At 40.8% G+C, this 20,929-nt stretch overlaps 1 protein-coding gene across 18 annotated transcripts in view; it reads left to right on the top strand.

Moving 5' to 3' along the window:
• Positions 1-20,929, top strand: part of Sema6d (sema domain, transmembrane domain (TM), and cytoplasmic domain, (semaphorin) 6D) — a 577,847-nt gene that overhangs the window by 499,407 nt on the left and 57,511 nt on the right. For 9 of the 18 annotated variants that reach the window (XM_006499113.4, XM_030249357.1, XM_030249371.1 and 6 more), the window contains exon 1: positions 12,236-20,928. The exons of the other annotated variants lie outside the window; for them this stretch is intronic. The gene's annotated coding sequence lies outside the window, so the exon portion shown is untranslated. Of the gene's footprint in view, positions 1-12,235; position 20,929 lie in introns of those variants that run through there. 18 annotated transcript variants of the gene reach the window in all.

A 20,929-nucleotide genomic window follows, 5' to 3' on the forward strand; every position in this document is an offset into this window, starting at 1 on the left:
TATTAACCATCTGGATTTCACCTGCTGTTTTTTTCCCCTTTGTTCCATTTATTTTCCTTTGGTATGGCTAACCCACATATATGAAATAGAAAGGCATAGCATGCAAGCATCTCTCTCTTGCTGTACGTAGAGCTGATATAAATAGTCAAGCATGCTGCTTTTTCCACATAAGCCTTCCTATGGACACAATCATTTTGTGGGTGCAATGTGTTATATGGAGTATCAGAGTTTGCACAATAAATGCTTGTTGGACTCCGATGAACTAGAATTAGAAATGCACCAGATTCCTAGATCTATTCTATTCTAGACACTATCAAAACTATCACCCTCCAAAGAGTAGCTGCAAAATTTTCTTTTGTATCATTCAGTAAACTTACATTTAAAATGGCTGAGAAAGAAGGGCTGGTATAAATGAGGTGAAGGAGCAAAGAAAAAAAATAAAGATGGAACCTGAAGTAGAATAATCACAAATTGCTTTCTTAAATCCTAATTATCTATCCAAATTATTAAGCACTGAGAATGTCTTTATTGGTTTTTAAAAGTATTTTTATTCAATTTTTTGTTCGTTCCACCTTGTTCGATGAGTACCGATATTTCATTTCAGAAAGTATCCCTCTTTTAATAATAGGATATAGTGGAAAGACTCATAGTTATTTGAAGTCTTACTGTGTGCCAAATCCTATGCCATGTGTTTGCCTGATGCTATCTCATCTAAGGCTTTAACAACCTTTGAAGCCTAATCTTGTCTCCATTTTATAGATGAGGAAACCAAGGCTCATCATCTGTCTAGACATCATCCACTATTATCTTTGCTGCAGTGTTTTCAGGTTGATGTAGAAAGTGCACAAATATGAAAGAGAGGTGCATAGTGCATGGGCACATCTGCCGATGGCTAGATCTGATGTTCTTTCCATTAGACCTCTTCCCAGCTTACTCTAGGTTGTGCCAAGTTAATAGGAAAAAAAACCCACCAAACTGCTAGTTTTTAGAAAACTAACCTTGCTCTTACCATACCATGCAGCACTTAAACTCCTTGGTATCCATCCAAAGGTGAAAACTCACATGCATACAACAACTGGACATAAAAAATTTTATAGCTTTTTTCCTAATTGCCAATACTTGGAACCAACTGGAATGTTCCCTAGTAAGTAAATGGAAAACCATGGAAGAAACTTAAATGTCTAAAATTAGTGGAGCATTTGGTCTGGAAGGCCACACGTTATGATTCCACCTATAAACATTTATAAAAGGAAAAACTATAAAGACAGGAAAAAAAATCCCTGGTTTTCAGTGCCTAAATTGGAGAATGAGTAACAAGAGCATATGGAGTGTTGAACTATTTAGGGCTTTGAGCCTGTTCTGTAGAATACTCTGATAGTGGTTACACATCCCCACAAATTTGTCCAAACCATAGAATGGAGAGTTATGTCTATGTAAATGCAACTGTGTGTCTGCTTAAAGACTAGAGTAAATAGAGAGAGTGTGAACTATGGTTCCAATATGAGCTAAGTTATTATGACAAACAAAACATTTCTAAATTTAAATAATTTTAGCTTATATTTGCAATGAAGTCATCATTATTAATATTACGTGAAGTAGAGACTTAAGGTTTCTTTGGAGAATCAGCTGTGTTAGATGGTGTTTTGCTGAGGCAAACACATAAAGGAATGTTTTCCTGAAGTGGATATAGGTAAAAGGCTAAGGCAGACTTGTGAAGGAACACTTTACTGAAGCAGACACAGGAGAAAGAATGTTCTGCTAAAGCAAGCATGTGAAAGATATACCGGATCCTTCCTAGGGATCTGGTGTATCTCTAGTTCATAGGAGCCAAACAAGGCATGTATTGTGCAGACTCTGATACTCCATGTGACATACCGCATTAACAGAATGACTATGGCCATAGGAAGGCTTATGTAGGAAGAGCAGCATGCTTCACTATTTATGTGTGTCATTTTTTTGCTAACAACACACGTGTATTGGTCTGCCTTACATTGCATAGTTGAGCTATATTTCTCCTACCATGGCTTTTTTTTCCCCTTTCCATACACTGTTTGACAGAATGATGTCAGCTGAGACTGATGTTTGTGCTGTAGGGCTAGAAAGATAGCTCAGTGGTTAAGAGCACTGACTGTTCTTCCAGAAGTCCTGAGTTCAAGTCCCAGAAACCACATGGTGGCTCACAACCATCTGTAATGGGCTCCAATGTCCTTTTCTGGTGTGTCTGATGAAAGCTACAGTGTACTCATATAAAATAAATAAACCTTTTTTTAAAAATGGTAAGACTGGAATCTTCAGATGCTTGTGCTGAGGCAAGACCCATGGAGAACATGTGATACTTGGAAGAAGTATAAATAGAACTCGAAAGACCATATGGAGGCTGAGCTTGGCTTGTTTATAGAACTAACTGTACAATGCTTGTTGGTCTCAAGTCTTCGCTGATCTTCGCTTCACCGAGAGAGGCACACAGCCGAGAACTTTTCCTGGCATTCCTGTTGGTCCTGGTCCCTCCTACTGACTTGTGCCCAGGCTAAGGCCTGGCTGTCTCTGCTGAGTTGTGCCACTGCTGCTGATTTGGGTTTGCTATCCTGACTCTACCGAACTAGACTGCTGGTGTATCCATAAAATGTTTAAAAATGGACTGAGCTGCTACTGCTGACTCATGTAAACTAAACTGCCAATTTTCTGACAAAACACAGGAAAGTTGCTCCAATGAACCATTTCTAAACAGGTCTATTTCCCCCAAACCCTTCTTTTCTATTACCTAGTGGATGATAAACTAAAAGAAAGATTAGAAAGTTTAAAAACCATCATTAAAAATAAACGTTAAAAAATTAAAATTATAATTAGGAGCACAAATAATATTTATTCTTCTTTCAAGTTTTCATGTGCTTTAAAAAGATATATTCTGTCCAAGTACTCCAAAAGAATGTTGAAGTTATATGTGTGTTGTGAGTTGGGGTGGGGGCTGTATGTGCTTGTGTGTGTTAATGCATATTAGTGTACTGTAGTTTGAGTGTGTGCTATAATGTGAATTTGTGTGAATATGTGTGTATGTAATGTGTGTATGTATGTGGAATGTCTGAGTACAGCATATGTGTGCATTATATGTGACTATAATATTTATGTACGTAGTATATGTGAGGGTGATGTAATGTAAGTGTTTGGGTATGCTGTGGTATTTAGGCAGAAGTGTGAGTATGGTACAGTATTTGACTGTGTTGTAGTATATGTGTGGTGTGTGTTGGTGTTGTATAGAGTATATGAGGGTGAACACGCTGTAGTGTGTATGTATGATGTGTGTGCTGTTGTGTGTGTATGTGTTCTGTAGTGTATGTATGTGTGTGTGTGTGTGTGTGTGTGTGTGTGTGTGTGTGCGTGTGTGTGTTTTTGAGTGTGCACAGAGGATGCACAAAGGCCAGAGGAGGATTTAGAATGCCTGCTCTACCAAGCTCTACCTTGTTTCTTTGAGCAAGAATCTCTCACTGACCCTGGAACTAGGTTAGTAGGTAACCAGCTCCTATGACACTCCCATTTCCCTGTCTCCTACTAGCATTGGATTACAGGTGTGCAAGTGGCCTCACCTGGCTGTTTCCATGAGAGCTGAGCATTTGAACTCAGGTCGGCAGGCGGAGACAGATAGATTGCTCTTACCAACTGAGTCATCCCCCCAGCCCAAGCATTTCTATATTCGAAAGCAAATGATTAACCCGGTGTTTAAGTTTACTGTAGCTAGCTCATTAACTGCAGATAACTGTAATTTATGAGATGGTGGAATTGCATCTTTGTAGGCTATACATTCATTTTATAATACTTTGGGGGAATTCTGTATAATCAATAAAAATATTTATAGGACATTCCATATAATTTTGCTATTTAAATACAACAGATTACATTTATTTATTTGGCTTTATGACAGACTATAACTATTATGCATGTCATATACCAGTAACAGAACACATTTTGGTCAGATATACGAACTTCTGTGTATGTCAGTATTCTGGGAGGAAATGAGAAAAGATACCATTATGCAGCAATCCATTTTGTGACAGTTTCTAGAAAGTCCTGCAGAGAAAAATAATGCATGTGAGAGATGGTTTCTCCCTTTTGAATTTGCACTGACAGAAAGAAAAGTAGAAAATCCACAGAATTACTGCGATAATTCCTACCAAAGAATCTACAGAGGAACCCTGATGTGCACACATGTATACATGCATGCACACATGTACACATGCATGCACAGCACGCCACACTTAACGCCCGAAACATGTACACATGCATGCACAGCACGCCACACTCAACGCCCCGAAGTAGCCACAGCAGTAATGGAGATTAAAATAATACTCTAAATGATTGTCTATTTCTTTATCTTTTTAAGGCAAGGACAAATGTGAAATTTGTATGTATGTGTGTTTATATACATATACAGGTACATACATGTGAATGTGTGTGTGTGTGTGTGTGTGTGTGTTTGAAACAAACGTGGGGATTATGTTAGAAAACTTTAGAACGTTTTATACATTTTTCTAGCAATAGAGTGAATTGCTGCTCAATAAAAGAAAAAAATCACAGTACGGAGGCCTGGCTGCAGCTAAGTCACACAGCATGGGCAGGGGAAGACACCCAGAGGCCCACCAGCCACGTGGCCCACCCACAGCAGGAGCCACTGAGATGTGCAAGTGTGTGGTGGAGAGATGGGAGAGAAAGAGAAGCACTGTGGAGAGAGGTGGAATTGGAGATGTGAGGGTGGAAAGGAACTGCCAGATGTGAGTAGCCTGCCCTGCCACCCGAGGGCATGGTGAAGTCCCAGCCTGTGCTGCTGCTAAGGGCCATGTCAGGCTCCGTGCCCATGAAGCAACAAGGGTCTGTGCTTCTGTAGGTGTCTTATATTACCTCTAATGACCATGTGGATGTCCTTGGTCTGGGCTGCCTCCTGGGATCATGGTGATATCTATCCAAGGACTGTGCAGAGCTACCACACACATCATGATTTTTATGTTTTGATTATTTTTTTTATTTTCTTTTATGGGAAGATTGCAAAGGCAGAGGGCAGATACAAAGGGATGGGGACATAAGTGTAAGTAGGATTGGGCTACATAATGTGAAACTCACAAAGAATCAATAAAAAGTTTTTAAAAAATCAGAGTACACAAGGAAGCACAAAGAAAAGACTTTCTTCCTGACACATTATGCACACATATGTGCATATGCATACATACACATTATACACACATATGTGCATATATGTGTACATGCCCATCACACACATGCACACATACATCATATATATGCATATACATTTACACATGAATGCAACACATACACCCATGTATCCCCAGTTGACATTCATTTTGAAAACTGGCTGTGTATAGGATAATATCACCTCTCTACAGCTTATTTTTATTTCAGTATAGAGTGTACATTTTTCCATACACACAAAATTAACATTCAACATTACTTCAAAAGTCTAAAAATACATGTCATCACTGTAAATGCTGGGTTTTTTTTCTGCTAGCTTCATTGAATGTAAATGATAATTCATGATTTTAATTTGCATTTTGATTATTAATATACTTAATATCTCTTCACAGGTCAGTTAGTCGGAATTGCCTATTCAACACCATTTGTCCATTTTATTATTGGCATGCTGTACTTCTTTTAAATAAAGTGTTCTGAATATATTAAGAGTCTCAATCCTTTTACAGGCAAGACTGTAAGCACAAACCACTGCCTCATATAAGACTTAACTCTAAATGGAGCACAGACCAACACATAAGAGCCATGTGCTCACATTAGAAACACAGAAATAAAGCTTTATGACCATAAGTCAGGTGATAGCTTCTTAGATATGACATTGAAAATATGGCAAACAAACCAGGGGTATGGTGCTACAGTCTGAGGCCAGCCTAGGGTATATGAGATCCTGTCTAAAAAATACAGTAGCAAGAAAGTGCAGACAACAATCTACAAACTAGAGAAACAACTTCAAATGAAGAGCCTGTAGCTTCAAAGGCATCGTCAATAAAGTACAAAGAATTGCTTCCGTTGTTCCGAGATCTGGACTGAGATCAAATAGAGGATGGAGACCTCAGATCCTGGTTTGCCCACATCCTGGCCATTGTGGTGCAGGGTCTTCAGTACCCTCTCCTAGTAAGGAGGTACAGCCCTTGTCAAGGCTGTAAGGAATCAGACAGAACAAGTGTAGCAAGGAAAGAGTTTGGTTTTACTTATAAAGGGATACTCATTTCATTTATATAAATTTGAATTTTAAAATAATATTACACATAGATCTTTTAATTCATTATCAATTTTTGAAAAATAATTATGGACACATGGTTTAAAATTCCAAGATACTGCAGAGAAAGGGAGAGAGAACATAAGACTCAACAACAAAACGCAAATACCCTAATCATAAAACAGGTAATAAAACAGGCATGTTTTCAAAGAAGATATCCAAAATGCCAATTGCATGTAAAGATGGAAAGTGCAATATCATTTAACACACAATCTGATCTTCTAGTCAGACAAAAGAATGTGTTGGTGAGGTTCTGACATAATTAGCACATTCATGTATTTGGCAAGTTCTTTAAAAAGCTAAACATAAATGTTATTATAGGATTGCTTATGTAGGCTGGGGAAGTGGTGAAGTGCTTGTTTCCCAAGCGTGAGGAGCTGAGCTCAGACCCCCAGGAAGCACGTAACAGCCAGACATGGAGGCAACGTGCCTCTTACTTCAGTGCTGGGGTTGAGGAGAAACAGCTAAAGCTGGGGCCCGTTGCCCACTGGCCTCAATAAAACATCAAACTCCAAGTTCAGGGAGAGATCCCTTCTAAAAAAAAATAAGGTGGTAGAAAGAGAGGAAGATGGCCCCTAACACATGCACATTCCAGTCATACTTATATATCCAAGAAAACATAAAAAAATCTATCCCTGCAAAAACTTGCATACAAACATTTATAATAACATTATTTATAATAACATTATAAAATAATGTATATTATTTATAGTACACGTTATAAATAACATACATTTATAAAACATTATAATAACATTATATAATATGATGACATTATTACATATCAAATAACAAAAAAGGAGAAATCACCCAAATGCCCACTACCTTGTGAAAGGGTAAATGAAATATGGTATGTCCATTCAAAGCAATATTATTTAACCATAGAAAATGAAGTACTGATACATGCTACAGCATAGATGAACTTGGAAAACAGTATGCTCCGTAAAAGGAGCCAGTCATAAAGAGGCCACATAGTATATGGGTCAATGTCCTTGAAATGTTCCAACACGACCAAACTATGGAGACATAGATTAGATTGGCTGTTGCCAGGAAGTAGCAAAGGGGACCTTGAGTGACATCTGATCTGATTGCCAATGCACCAGGACTTTCTGTTTATGATGATGAAAACCTTGTGAAGTTAGGTTGCTATGACAGACACCCAGCTCTACAGAAGAGCATTGATTTGTAGGGTTTCAAAGTGAGAGTTTGAGGCTGGAGGCAGTATTCTTTCTAGTGTTCTTCAGAGCAAATCCACTCTGGCCTTGTGTGAGTAAAGCCCTGAGCTGATCTGGAGCTCCGAGAACAATGAAGCACAAACTTATTGATAAGTGCATTGTTGTTCAGTAGAGCTGCTGTTGGCAGGCATTGGATCTTTCCTTCTTACTGTGAGTGGTTTCTAGTTGTCACATTAACATTTCTTTTGTACTGCATACATTTTTATTTAGGGGGCACGGTCGAGACAGGGTTTCTCTGTATAGCCCTGGCTGTTCTTGAACTTTCTCTGTAGACTAGGCTAGCCTCAACTTCAGAGATCTTCCTGGCTCTGCCTCCTGAGTGCTGGAATTAAAGGCGTGTGCCTCCATGCCTGACTAAATTTTTATATTTTTATACTAAGTAATACTTGTATTTTTCACTATGGCTTTTGCATTTATGTCACATTTAGAGGAATTTCTGCTTGTTTAGGCATGTGGAAATGTTCACTTTCATATTCTTACATCTCTTTAAATTTTAGCTGGTTGGGTCATTTTATTTTTGAATAATGAAGTGTGAAATAGTATATTAGCATTCATGCCACACACCCCCCCAGCAGAGATAAACAGTTTGTCAACATGGTTATTCAATAATTATTTTTTTCTTTGTTGTTTGAAATGCTAGCATAATCTTAATTTTAATTCATATGTTACTTAACAGCACACAAGTATCTACCTGTGCGTTCTATTCTTCTCCCCTGCTTTTGATGCACCCTGTCTTAGCACAGTTTTAATTGTAGTAGCCTTAAAACATATATAATTACATGACTAGAGAAGAATTCTTCTTTTCCCCAGAATCTTTTAAACTAGTGCTGTAGGGTAGTTTGAAATTTTTCACTGCAGCCCTTTATATCTTCACAAAGGGGCGCCGTAACGTAATTACACTAACACTGAACTTAGAGACTTGGAGGTTATGAAAGGTTTTATTGCACTGATGCTTTATATACAGGGAAAATCAGGCTCTCCGTGTAGGGTCTTCTTTTTGTTCTTTTGAGGAGCACCATCCTAGTCTTCATATGATCTATGAAGTCTTCATATGATAGACTTAAAGATCTTCATCACAGATCTTTAAGTCTATCCTCACGGACCTTTTGCTTGGTTTACTCTTCAAAAGGGTTCTTTTGTCTATCATAAATTACTACAATACTTGTGTGCTTATTAGATTATAGAAGAGAGCAGTTTTCAGGGCTGGAGAGATGGCTCAGTGGTTAAGAGCCTGGATTGCTGTTGCAAAGGACCCGAGTTCAGTCCACAGCACCCACATGAGGCAGCTCACACCTATAACCCAAGCTCCAGGGGATCAGATCTTCTCTTCCTGTCTTCTTCGGCACCTATATTCACTCACATGCACACAAACAGAGAAAGGGAGACAAACACATTTAATGAAAAAAATATTTAAAAGACAACAATTTTCATATTATTTTATGAGCTGCTAACACTGCTAGCCCCACTTGTCCTTTCAAAGACATTATTACAATGTTTGTTAACTTTCATAATTTGATTCTGCTTTCTTTTCTTATTACATTAGCTAGCAGCTCAAAATCATATTAAATAATAATACCAACTGATTATTAATACCTACAGTTTGTTTTCTATTTAAAAGGAGCTGTTCTGTTCAATTTTGAGGTGAAAAGGTTGGCTGTGGCAAGTCATCCTACACGAGCTTTCATTCGTAGACAGAACCAAGAGGCATTTAAAGGCACTGTGTGAGTAGAGGTACTTCCACACTCCTGGTAATCTCTGCAGTATCACATAAACTGCCCATTCAGTAGGAGTGAGCTTGGGCAAGGTTCTGAGACCAGTGATAAGAACCAGGCACCCTGTTGACTAACACTCATTACTGGAAACTGTCACAAGGCAGTCAAAAAAGACAACCCAACCGAAGACTGTAGGTGCTTAGCGTGTAGAGAAGGAGGATGGCAAGCCTGTTGTATACAGTTTAACAAAACACCCCAAGACCTCTGATGTGGTCATAGATTAAACATCAGTCTTACTAATGTATCATCTGAATATAAAGCTGTAGAGTTTCCTCCCTCGATACTTAGATATATTTTCTTTGTTCCTATTCACAATAACCATGTGAGGTAGTCCTGACAAGCTGAAACATGTTGTTAGATCCCAAAGACCCAACAAATGAACATTCAAAGCCCATACTATTGATACTTAACTCTAACTTTTAAAACGAAATTAAATAATGTACAAATGATTTTTTAAGATGTCATGACCTACTTGGCAGAGGAGTTTAAGATTCATATCCTCCTGAGTATGTTGTGCAATACTCCCCATTTCCCACACGCACAGTAGCTTCCTGCCTGTGCTGCCTCTACACTACAGTCATACCTTGGACCAGCCTGCCTGCACGTCCCTGTCTTCCTTCCCATAAGACTTGAGCTGATCAAGAGAGGCATAAGGAAGATCTTGAGCCAGGACCAAAGTCTGTACTGCTGTTACAAAAATGACCTCTGCCCAGTTTTCCCAGCAGCTTTAGAAGCCTTTGCTGATCAGCTACACTCTGCAGACTAAGACCAAAGGCAACCGCCCCTCCCCAGTGGAGTCTGAGAGTTCTAGCTAGTCTTCAATTCCTGAGCACCTGGGCAGGATTTTCAGTGGGAAGGCTGCTGTGGGGTTCTGCCTGCCTCTTAGCCACTTCAGGTATATCAAAGCAAAGTGGAGAAAGAACTCAGGAGGCCAGATGCCACCTCAGTTCCTGCTGAAATCACCCCCTCTCACTGCACTCACTGCAAGCATCGCATCCAGTCCTGAGAGCTCCAGAACACATTAAATATTCATTAAAAGCCAAACGCTGCTTTCCCAACATTTGACTAAATAATGAAAGTATAGATTTGTCCCATCTCTGCTTTTGAATTGCTCGGTTATACATAGCACTAAATTATAGTTCTAATGAAATCAGTTTAAAAGCATAAGGAAAGGATCTCTGTAGTTTATTCCTGCCTCGAAGTTCCTCCTAATTTAACCATAAACTAAACAGACTTATAAAAGGTTTATGGGAGGACAGTAAAGTGAAGTTTTTAGTGCAAAGGTTGCTTATGTAATTAAGCATACGCTCTATGACATTCTGTATAATCTGAAGTGGTTTCTATGAAATTAACAAATACTTATATCTATTTTATTTCTCTACCCATTAATGCCAAAAAGTAAAGCAAAAGGGAGAGGGAAAGTCTGGCTTCTCAGCAGTGTCAGCATCTACAATTTAGACATTGAAACTACAGATGTCGCTAAAGCCTTATCCCTTTTTTCTTGGAAATAAGCCATTAAATTTGATTAGACTTCTCATTAGCCTTCCTTTCCACTGCTTCTCTACCTCCACACACCACATTAGGACAATCCTGTGTAAGTTGTTTAGAAATGGCCTCTAATGCAGAAGAGGAAATCAGGCCCAGTGACAAACCTGAAGTCTCAGCCACTCCGAAGGCTGAGGCAGGAGAGTACCTGAGAACAAGCAACATTGCCCTGTCTCAAAAATGAAAATAATAATAATAATAATAATAATAATAATAATAATAATAATAATAAATGAGACTGCCATTCGGATGATTCTCTTAGCTACTTTGTCATAAATTGCTTTGTATGTGGCTTCCAGGTTCAAACTGGCCATTAAGTAATACCCCAGGCTTCATGGTATCTGTCCCCCCTCTTATCATCCTGAAGGGAGACATTCGCCACCATTCCATCTTAACCTTCCAACCAAGTAAAATACAGAGCTGCATAGTCCCAAGAAAAGTCAGAGAAGGCACTGAGCTGTATTTTTTTTCCCAGATTCCCCAAGGTCTTCGAAGCAAGTGCTAATGATCATGGCCTAAGGTTTCTTAATTCCACATGAGTGATGATGGTTAAGCAAATTAATTGTAGCCACATTTTCCTCAATTGCACCATATTAGAGGACCGGAGTCCCTGAAGCCTTTCTAGACTAATGGAATTGGACAGTTTCACAAAAAAGTTTTAAAAGTTACTAAAAGCATGCTCTGTGTCAGGCTGAAAGCCTGTCACTGAACTGTCAGCTCCAAAGGATGTTAGAGGAAATACAGTGAGCCCCCAGAGCTGCTTTTCCTGTGTGCAAGCTGGGAGCGCGAGTGGAAACTGAGGCAGGCTACCACTCTCCTCAGTGGGCTGCCATGTATATAAAGGAGAACAAGCTGTCCTCTGATGCCTGTAAGCCCCTGAGGCCCAGAAGGTAGATGGTCTCACCTGCATGATTGCATGAAAACTCTGTGTTTACTTCGTGTCTCCAGTTGGCCTGTTGAGATTTTATTATTCCCCTGGGTCATAGAAGTTTCCCTGACCTACTAGCTGTAATAAATATTATTCATAATAAATTTTATGTAATAAATTATATTATTATATTATTATTATCATTATTACTATTTCCAGGTCTTGCTGGCTATCTACTCAATGGCCACTTTAAGATCTACTTCAAACAAAATTCATCTACACTCCTCTGCGAATATTTTCAACTTTTCCTAAATCAACCCCAACGAGGAAGCTTGGGGAAAGCCCTCCCTGATGCCCAGCCAAACATTCGATGCCTGGGTGTGGCTTCTGGTAGGCATTCCAACTTTTCTCAGGCTCCACGGCCACTGAAAGTGCTGTCCATTCCTGGACAGACAACCAACGTCCTTCCTAATGAACTCTCGCCTCTCAAAGCTCTTCCTCTGTCTTGAGTTCTATCTGAAGCATTTGGATAATGCTTTCTTCAAACCTCTAACATTATATGATAATGTTATTATAACATCATATAATATTATAGCATTATAATATAAGATTATTCTTATGCCTTCAAAAATATGTCTGTCTTCTAAACAGCCAAGAAAACATTCAGAGCTCAGCACGTGGCAATTCAAACACTCCATGTAGTGATGCAGCTCTTGTTTTCTCAGTCACAGCTCCCACTACCTGCCTCCAGGATCGCGCACAAGCCCCAGGTCTGCCATGTGGCTTACTTTGCCCTACCCCATATTGTCCCCTACAGTAGTGCACTTGTTGTGAACTTTATCCTTGGTGTCTGTCCTCACTGAACTTCAGTCACTCAGTCATAGAAGCACTCCCTGTTATGAAATCCTTTATAATTTGCACCATTGTTCCTTGTATACATCTACTACGTTTCTCCTATACCATTGGACTGAGTGTTTATAGCTTCGCTGTGAGCTTCATGCCTTATCATTACTTCATTACTCCATCTACCAAAAGTTCCAGGGTTCCTGTTCCAGCCAATATTCTAGACAGTTATAAAAATAAAAGGACTTAGTACCCTCTCTCACAAAGGAGGGAGATAAAATATGTCAGTAAGGTTGTGTGGTGATGTAAGTGCAATAAGGAAGTTCAAAGGGCAGAGGCTACAGGAACCCTGCTAAGCTCCGAATTGCATCCTTCAGTCCAGATTTCCAGGTTTTGCTGCACAGCCTGCTCCTGGTAAGCACGTCCCAGCGGAGGCTTCCTCTGTCGCAAAGTTTGCTACAAAGACTGAAATAAAATCACTTTCTACTTGCTCCACTAGATCCACTCTCATCCCCTTCCTCCTGGCTTTGCTTCTCTGGAGGAGGCAGCGATTGAGTCTAAGGAAGGTATCAGGGACTTCCGGGCCTTCTGGCTCCAGTGAGGCTGAACCAATGAACAGCACAGTGTGGGACCAGAGAGGGCGAACTGCGGATACTCTACATGTTTCCTTCCCCCCCAGCCCCCCAGCACAGGTTACCTCAGGCTGGCACAGTCTTTTGGCTGAAGGTCAGTGCTTCTCACAGGGGTCCAGTTCGCCTCTGTGACTGCCTGGTTCTGCTCACTGCTTCCTTCTCTGGCTCCTTAGAAACTGAGGCTTAGAACAGCCCCAGGGTGACTGTCCCTGAGTTCTCCCTGCACCCGACTCTCACCTTCACAAACAGCTCCTCAAATTACCCAAGTCAAGTATGCCATCTGTTCCCTGCCAGGATTCTGAATGATAAAACCGCTTTTCAAATTTTCAGTTGCTGTCTGAATGCGAGCTATTTCTCATTTATCTCAGCACAGTGCTTTTCACAAAGCAGAATGCTGCTATTAATAACGAACGGTGGGATGAACGCACGCAAGAATGAATGAGTGGTCCTCTCCTCTTCTAGGGATCCTGCCCTCCTCACCTTGACTGGATATTGCAAAGACTGTGGGGTTTTGTCTGGGAGGGTCCCTGTTCCCCTAGTGTTGTGTTACAGTGGTTTCCTACAAGACTGAAATATTCCATTCTGCACAGAAGCTATTTAAACAGGAGGGTAAACAACCCAAAATAGCTTCCCCAGGTCCCTGAAACCTACCAGATTCACTAGGTCCCTCCCTACCAGAGGGAGCAATAAAAGCTGCAACAAAAACAAACAAACAAACAAAAACAAAAAAGACTCTCAAACCAGACTAGCTGCCAGGAAGAAGCAGCAGCTGAGGTGGGCTGCCTGGAAGAGGTATAGACCAACCTAGAAAGGATGCTCTGCCATTGGCTGAGCTGCCTGCAGGCTGTGCAATGGGCTCCAGGTCCCCAGCTCTGTGCAAGGGTGGGCCTTGGTGATGCGCTGTCTTTGAGACATTTCTGCTCCTGCTTCATCCATATTTCTGAAAGTAAGCCCAATAACACTCAGATTCACGCAGTTGGACTTTGGGCATACCTGTACTTTAGTCTATCGTGGGCCCCTATCTGGGGTCAGAGATGCTTATCTCCCCAGGAAAGGTTTTGTCACTCTACCCAGAGGACTGCGGACTCTGGGCATGTTTGTGTCCCTGGTGGTTTCATATGAATGGGTTAATTTAGCTCACCTGCAGTTTCTAAAGATACATCTTTCTTCCACAGGCTGGTCTTTTACCTGTGGATGAAAAAATAGATGACTTTCTTATTCCTATTGTTTTACTCTTTAGCATAAATGCTGGCACATAAATCAAAACCAAGCTGATTGTTTCCGCACTAGATTGGAAAGCAGCTATCTTTTAAGGACCAGGAGCCCAGTCTGGGGCCATGCTTTAAAACAAGGTACCCTGTGGTCATCTTACACAAGTAAAGGCCCAGCTAATTCTTGATTAGAGAGTAGCCTAAACCAATAGTCTAACCAAAACTAAAAAACAGGATTCAACCAGCTCGATAGTTACAAGGAGCTGAAATCATGGCTGATTAGCACTTCTTGCCAAATAAATATATTTCCAGAAATCATAATCTACCCTTACCTCTCTAATCTCCACCTAATTGATGTAGAAAATAAGACTTCTCCTTTTGTTTTAATATGACAGTTTCCAAGGTTGATGGCTTACAAATGAGAAACAGATCCACGGGAACTGTCTTTAGAAAATATACTTTTGGGATAGCATTGGAAATGTAAATGAAATAAATACCCAATAAAAAAAAAAGAAAATATACTTTTTGAGTCAACATGTTTAATAGTGTGCCTTGGTTTGGTACTAAGTAGGTATTATTCATTAGAAAATAATTGTGTAACTGGAATTCTTAATTAAAACTTGTGATGAGAAATGAATCTGTTTATTTTGTAATTATGACCCAGAAATGCAGAGCATATTGGAGTAGTTTATGAACACAATTCCAAAGACTTTAATATAGTAAAAGAACTCATAAGGGTTTTTTAAAAACAGGAATGCAGAGGAAACTGCACAAATGTGCACACACTCTCTGGAGACCCACTCGTATGTGATAAGACTGGAAAAGTGAATTGTTGGTGTAACAGGTCAGCAGTGAAATGGATAAGAACTTCCTGGCCATCCCTCTGGACATGTCTGGGAAAGCTCTCAGCCAGGGTTTTTGGTTTGTTTGTTTGTTTGTTTGTTTTAGCTTTGTAACAGAAAAGCAAAATGTCCATGGGGTTTTCTTTAAGGACCCCCTTTTATGTTTCTCTCAAAAACATAAGTTGCAACAGCTGCCAACACAATAATGAAATGGATCCATATTGTTTAAATGGAGTTTGGTAGTTGCGATCAACCTGACAAGAAAGTTTGTGATAAAAAAATAAAAAAAAATATTCAGGTCTGAAGTGGTTTTGTTGTTGAACCTACCAGCTGTAGGTTCAAAGACCATAGGTATCTTGGGGTCAAGGAAACTGGGGAGATTGGTTTATGGTACCAAGGTTTAGACAAGCTGTGTGTCTTTTGAGGCTCTTAAGAACCATTCCTGAAAGCCCTGTAACAGATTAGTGGGAGCGGGCAAGCTGGCCCTGTAACTGTTTAGTGAAGGTAGTGCAGATTGGTCGCTCCTTTGTGTCATCACCTCTAACTCAGCAGCAGATACCCAAGGCACAGGTTTAAATGCCTGTTAGCAAGTGAGTTGATCGTTCTTGCTGCTGCATCAGCATTTAACTGGGCTTTGGGATTTTTGGACAAGCCTATTATTACAGCTGAACACTAATAAGGCTTACTATTGATTTTTATAGCAGAGTATCAATTTCTTCCTGTCCCCCATTCGGAATGCCTTCCCTCCCTCATATTTTAGCTGTGTAATTTGTAATAACTCCATACATCTGATGTTAGGAAACTGTCTATTTCGCACCCTGACTGAAAAACAAACAGAAAAAGCAAAACATGTATTTGGAAAGATATAAATTACCCAGAATCCCATTCTGTTTTGTTTATTTGTTTTGTGTTGTGTTTTTAGCCAGTAGGTGGCTCTAGTGGCTTCTGGCAACAAGTCACATTTTGTGCCTCTAATGGCTGGACACTTCTATAGAGAGAGAATTTGGTGATGTTGAAATGATCAGAGAAACACTATCCTATCACCCTAACCAGTAACACAGACATTTGCAGCTTAAACAGTGGGGTTTATTTTACTATAGATTTGCATGGGTTTAAATAAATCTTATTCCTTATAGCTTACAAGTGACTCAGACAGTTGTGTGGATGATAGGATGTATATAATGTACAGATAAAAGGATGCTTAATGCTCATCTTTTGTCTGTCTTCAAAAAGACCTAGCAATATTAAAAGCTGTGGGGAAAAATAGTATTTGAAAGCCTCCAGTGTCCATGCAGTGGCTCCTGTGAAAGCATTAGTAAAAGTAAAGTGATTGGTTTGTTTCCAAAAATGCACGGTGCATTTTCTTTACACAGAGCAAGTGGCAGAAATTATTCATGCTAAGGTAGAATAGTAATCAAAATAAGTATTTTTTTTAAAAAAGTAAATTTTTATCATTCCAAATATGGGCATGGCTATTGCCACACTAGCATAAAACAGCAATAGAAATGAATTATGTCAGTAAAGTCTTGAGGCTTAAGATTTACCATGATAAATATTTTTCATTAAAATGAAATATCTTGGCAGAGTCACTTTCATATGCAAACTCTTGACACAAGGAGGCCAGCTGTGTCTATGCAGATGCAGAGACGTGGGTCTGTATTATTAATGATTTATTATGGCATGGAGAGCTTAGATTAGTTTTGAAAGCAGTCCCTTGCCACAAAAACACTTTCTATAATGTGTGAGTGTAAGGAATAGGGTGCGTGCATTCCAAACTGAAGTCATCAGAGAAACTGCCTCTCTCTTTGGAATTCTGATATATTTTAAACCATGAAAATCTACATCCTACACTATGTTATTTGTGAAAATTCATGCAAAACATTGTTCCCATCAATTGAATAATAGTATGAATATCTGAATTAAAAGACATAACCCATGCAGACAGGAGTAGAGATAGAACTGAACAAAAATCTATAACACACCCATTGAGTCCTGAGCCTCACATTTCCTGTGAGTCTGAATTGAGTTTCTGATCCAGTTCTGTAGCATCCCAGGATTGCATTGCCTTTGTGATATCTAGAAAAGTATTGTCTAGTGTTTATTCCATGCCTGCTGTACTCCTGGCAAGAGGTTAAACATGTCACCTGTATTATACCTTCCAGTCAGCCACAGAAGCCATTTAAAGTTTTATTAGCATGCTTGTTTTGCAAATAAGGAGACTGAAGCCCACTGTGGTTAAATAAATTATCCAAATCGCAAATCTACTGGGAAGTGGCTGGATTTGAATGCAAACTGTATAAACTCCAAACACTTCATTCTTAGCGGTTGCTATTCAGACCCCACTAAATAAGATGGAGCACACAAAACCTAATTACATGTGCGACATTAACTAAATCACCTACATTTCTTTCTTCTGCTTCTTTGTTGTTGTTGTTGTTGTTATTTTGTAGGTTTCCTCACCTTTAACATGGTGTTAATAATAGTATTTCCCTCATAGAATTGATGCACACTAATATTTTTGAAATGCTTAGAACAGCTTGGCAGATGTTAAGCATGGTATTTGTTTCATAGGTTTAACGGTTTAATAGCTAGTCGTTTAATGGTTAAGAAACTGCACTATTTGATAATTGATACATTTTACTGAGAATCACACGCAGAGATTTTCTGTAGATTTTAGATTCCCTTTTATACTTACAATTCAATTGGAAATGAGTTATTACTTATCATTGATGGGAAAACCACACAGAGAATACCAAAGTGTATTTGTTAGCCAGGTAGAGTCAGCCTTTGGGGGAGGGGGGTGAAAAGTGTGTCTATCCAATTCCTGCCTCACCCGACTGAACAAACATCCTCAGTGGGACTTTAAGACCTTGGGGCACAAAGTCGGTGCCTAGCATGCATTACTATGGAGGGCTATCGAATATAGCAGTAACACGCCTTTCTTATCTGGCCCAGAAGAGAGTATGAGAATGTTGCAGGCTCTGGCGCCACACCTGTTCCACAAGTATTTACTGAGTGTGCCCCCCAGTGCTGGGCACCAGGCCTGTCCAGGAAAGGAAGAGGAGAACCCTGGCCCATTAACAAGTGTCCAGTTGGGAGACATCCTAAGCAAGATAAATTAAATAACATTTCATAACAGAGAAGACAGTCATTCCGGCCCATACAGAGGGTTTGTGGGCTGAGGGTACTCTGACACCTAGACAACTTGTTGTTCAATCAAGAAATCAGAAATGAAGCTGAACCACTTTATAGGATACCAGAGAAAGCAGGAACATCAGGAGAGTGTGCTCCAGTGAGGGGCAGAGTGTGAGCCAATGTTAGTGCCTAGAGTGCAGAGTGGGTGGGAGAACGGGAATTGGCAGAAGTTAACAGGATTAAAGAGCTGAATGGTATGAAGTGGACAGAAATGATGGGAATCAGAACCACTGCAGTGACAGCCGCCTGAGTGCTTTCCTTGGATGCTTTTCTACTAAAGACTAAATGAAGAGTGTCATTTTCCTCTCAACACCCCCCAACTCCCACCCTTCCCCCTCTCACACACAACACAGACATGGTAAATCCTCAAGAGTAATCTTTGACCTTTCTACCCATGTCATGCTCTGGCCTCTCGGCCTCCGACAGAGCAAACAGAAGGATGACTCTGAGGTCCAGGCTGATATTTAAAGTGAAAACATGTAATTCATGGTTTCAAAGGACCCATCAGCATATTCTCCAGCAACCCACCAGACCATCATTCCTTTTATTCCCGGATTTAAAGACTCGGTCTGGGTAAAACTGTAATCTCTGGGTATCTTTTCCTCTAAGGCTGCCCACATGTGCAGGAACCCAATTTATACTGAATGTTGTAACTCACTCTTAGTAATCTCAATGCTCCAGAGTCTCTTCTGCTTCAGCAGAAGGACTGCCTCAAGTTTGAAGCCAGCCTGGGCTAAATAAGCTCCAGGCTAGCCTGAGCTACAACGTGAGATGTTGACTGGGGGTGTTTGTGGGGGGTGGATTCAGGAATCTGAAATGAACCTTTGCTGCTCCTGCAGACATGGGACAACTGGCAAACCTGTCGGGGTGGCCGGTGACTTGTTTCCTCACTTGGCATCTTCACAGGGTGGCCAGTACCACCCTCTGCCCGCAGAGCAGAAAACAAGAAATAACTGCTGGCCAGGAAACAGCCCCAGCTTTCTGGGTCAGAAGTTGGCCAGGGGAGGACCTTGACTGCCAAGTAACTTGCAGTGATGTCAGAGCCCCACACAACCAGAAAACACCAGCCAACCAGGAACAAAAAACTTAACAGCAAAACAAAACAAAACAAAACAAAACAAAAAACAAACAAAACAAAAAAACAAAAAACAAAACCAACACTGAGCTAGCCTCGGAAGCTGCTCTTTCTGTCCCCCCATCCCTTTCTTGTAACAGGAGGAACAGGGTGGGGGGGGGGAGCTTGCATTTTAAAAGGGGTTGTCTTTTTTGAAGTTCCTTTTCAACTCCAGGGCAGTGTTCTTCCTAAATGTAAACATATATCTATGTGCGAGAGAAAAGCAGGAAAAATCATAGACAAGAATATGCTTCCATGCCGGGTCTCTCTTTCCATGGTAATTAACCACACTCAAAGGAAAACCAAAAGTTTGGCGGAAATGCTCTCTTCTTTCTCTCTCTTTAAGAGAGGGCATCAGGGTTGATTCCAGCCACTTAGAACCCTTAAGTGATACATGATTAGATTGGAAACTAATAAACATAGCCCGTTCTTGGAAATGAACTTTGAATTAAGATCCTCTTGTTTGGGAATAAATGATTCTTTTATTTCATTTATGACAGTCCGTACATCTTAAATGATGTCGCTTCAAGGACATTTTCATTTCTCCCACAACGTATTAAACGAAACACTTGCCTGTAAAACCGGCTCATTAGCCTGCAAAATTACACTGTACTGAATGGCTTTCATTCAAAGTGGAAATAAGATTTTTAGTAGGCAATTTCTGTATTTTCTAAAGCTACAGCTATGTTTGATTGCGTCTTCCCAGCTGTTTTACTTGGTGGTTATAAAGATAAATGGGGGAGGGGGCTTGTAAAATGAGCCAAAAAATAAATCCTACACTAGAAAACTAAGTCAAAACTTCGGGGTACAACTGCGCCCATGGCACCACTGGGCTGCAGCAATTTGTCCTCGGGACGTCTGGGGGAGTGTGGGAGAGTAGTGAGGGCGCCTGGAGGAAGGGAGAGGAAGGGAAGGGAGAGGCGGCTTTGCTGGCTACAGAGGCGGCGCCAGCTGGGCGACCCGGCTCCGGGAGGCGCGGGAGGAGCCGCTCGGATAAGGTGGGAGAGCCTGGGCGCGCGGCCGTGCGCGATCAGGGACGCGGCGGCCACCGGGGTCGAGGCCGCGGCGCGCGTGGGGCTCTGGGCGGCGCTGGCCGCTGTGGGAGCTGCAGAGTGGCCAGGGAGCGGAGATCTAGGGGAGCGACTCGGAGATGGATCGAATTACACCATTTGCCGAGCAGCGGTTTGTTTTGCTCGCGCTGGGTCCCGCCGCCGCCGCAGCCGCCGCCAGGGCTGGAGCGAGTGAGTTTCAGGATAGATCGCAAGACGAGACCCGAGACCGTGGGATTGCTCTTTCTGCACACTGTCTTGATTGGCTCTTCTGTCTGACCGTGACAAGCTTCATTTGTCTGTTTTTAAAAGCAGGCTTCCCCATGAGAGG

Source organism: Mus musculus, chromosome 2 (assembly GCF_000001635.26).
Source record: "Mus musculus strain C57BL/6J chromosome 2, GRCm38.p6 C57BL/6J".
NCBI classification, from domain to species: Eukaryota; Metazoa; Chordata; class Mammalia; order Rodentia; family Muridae; genus Mus; species Mus musculus.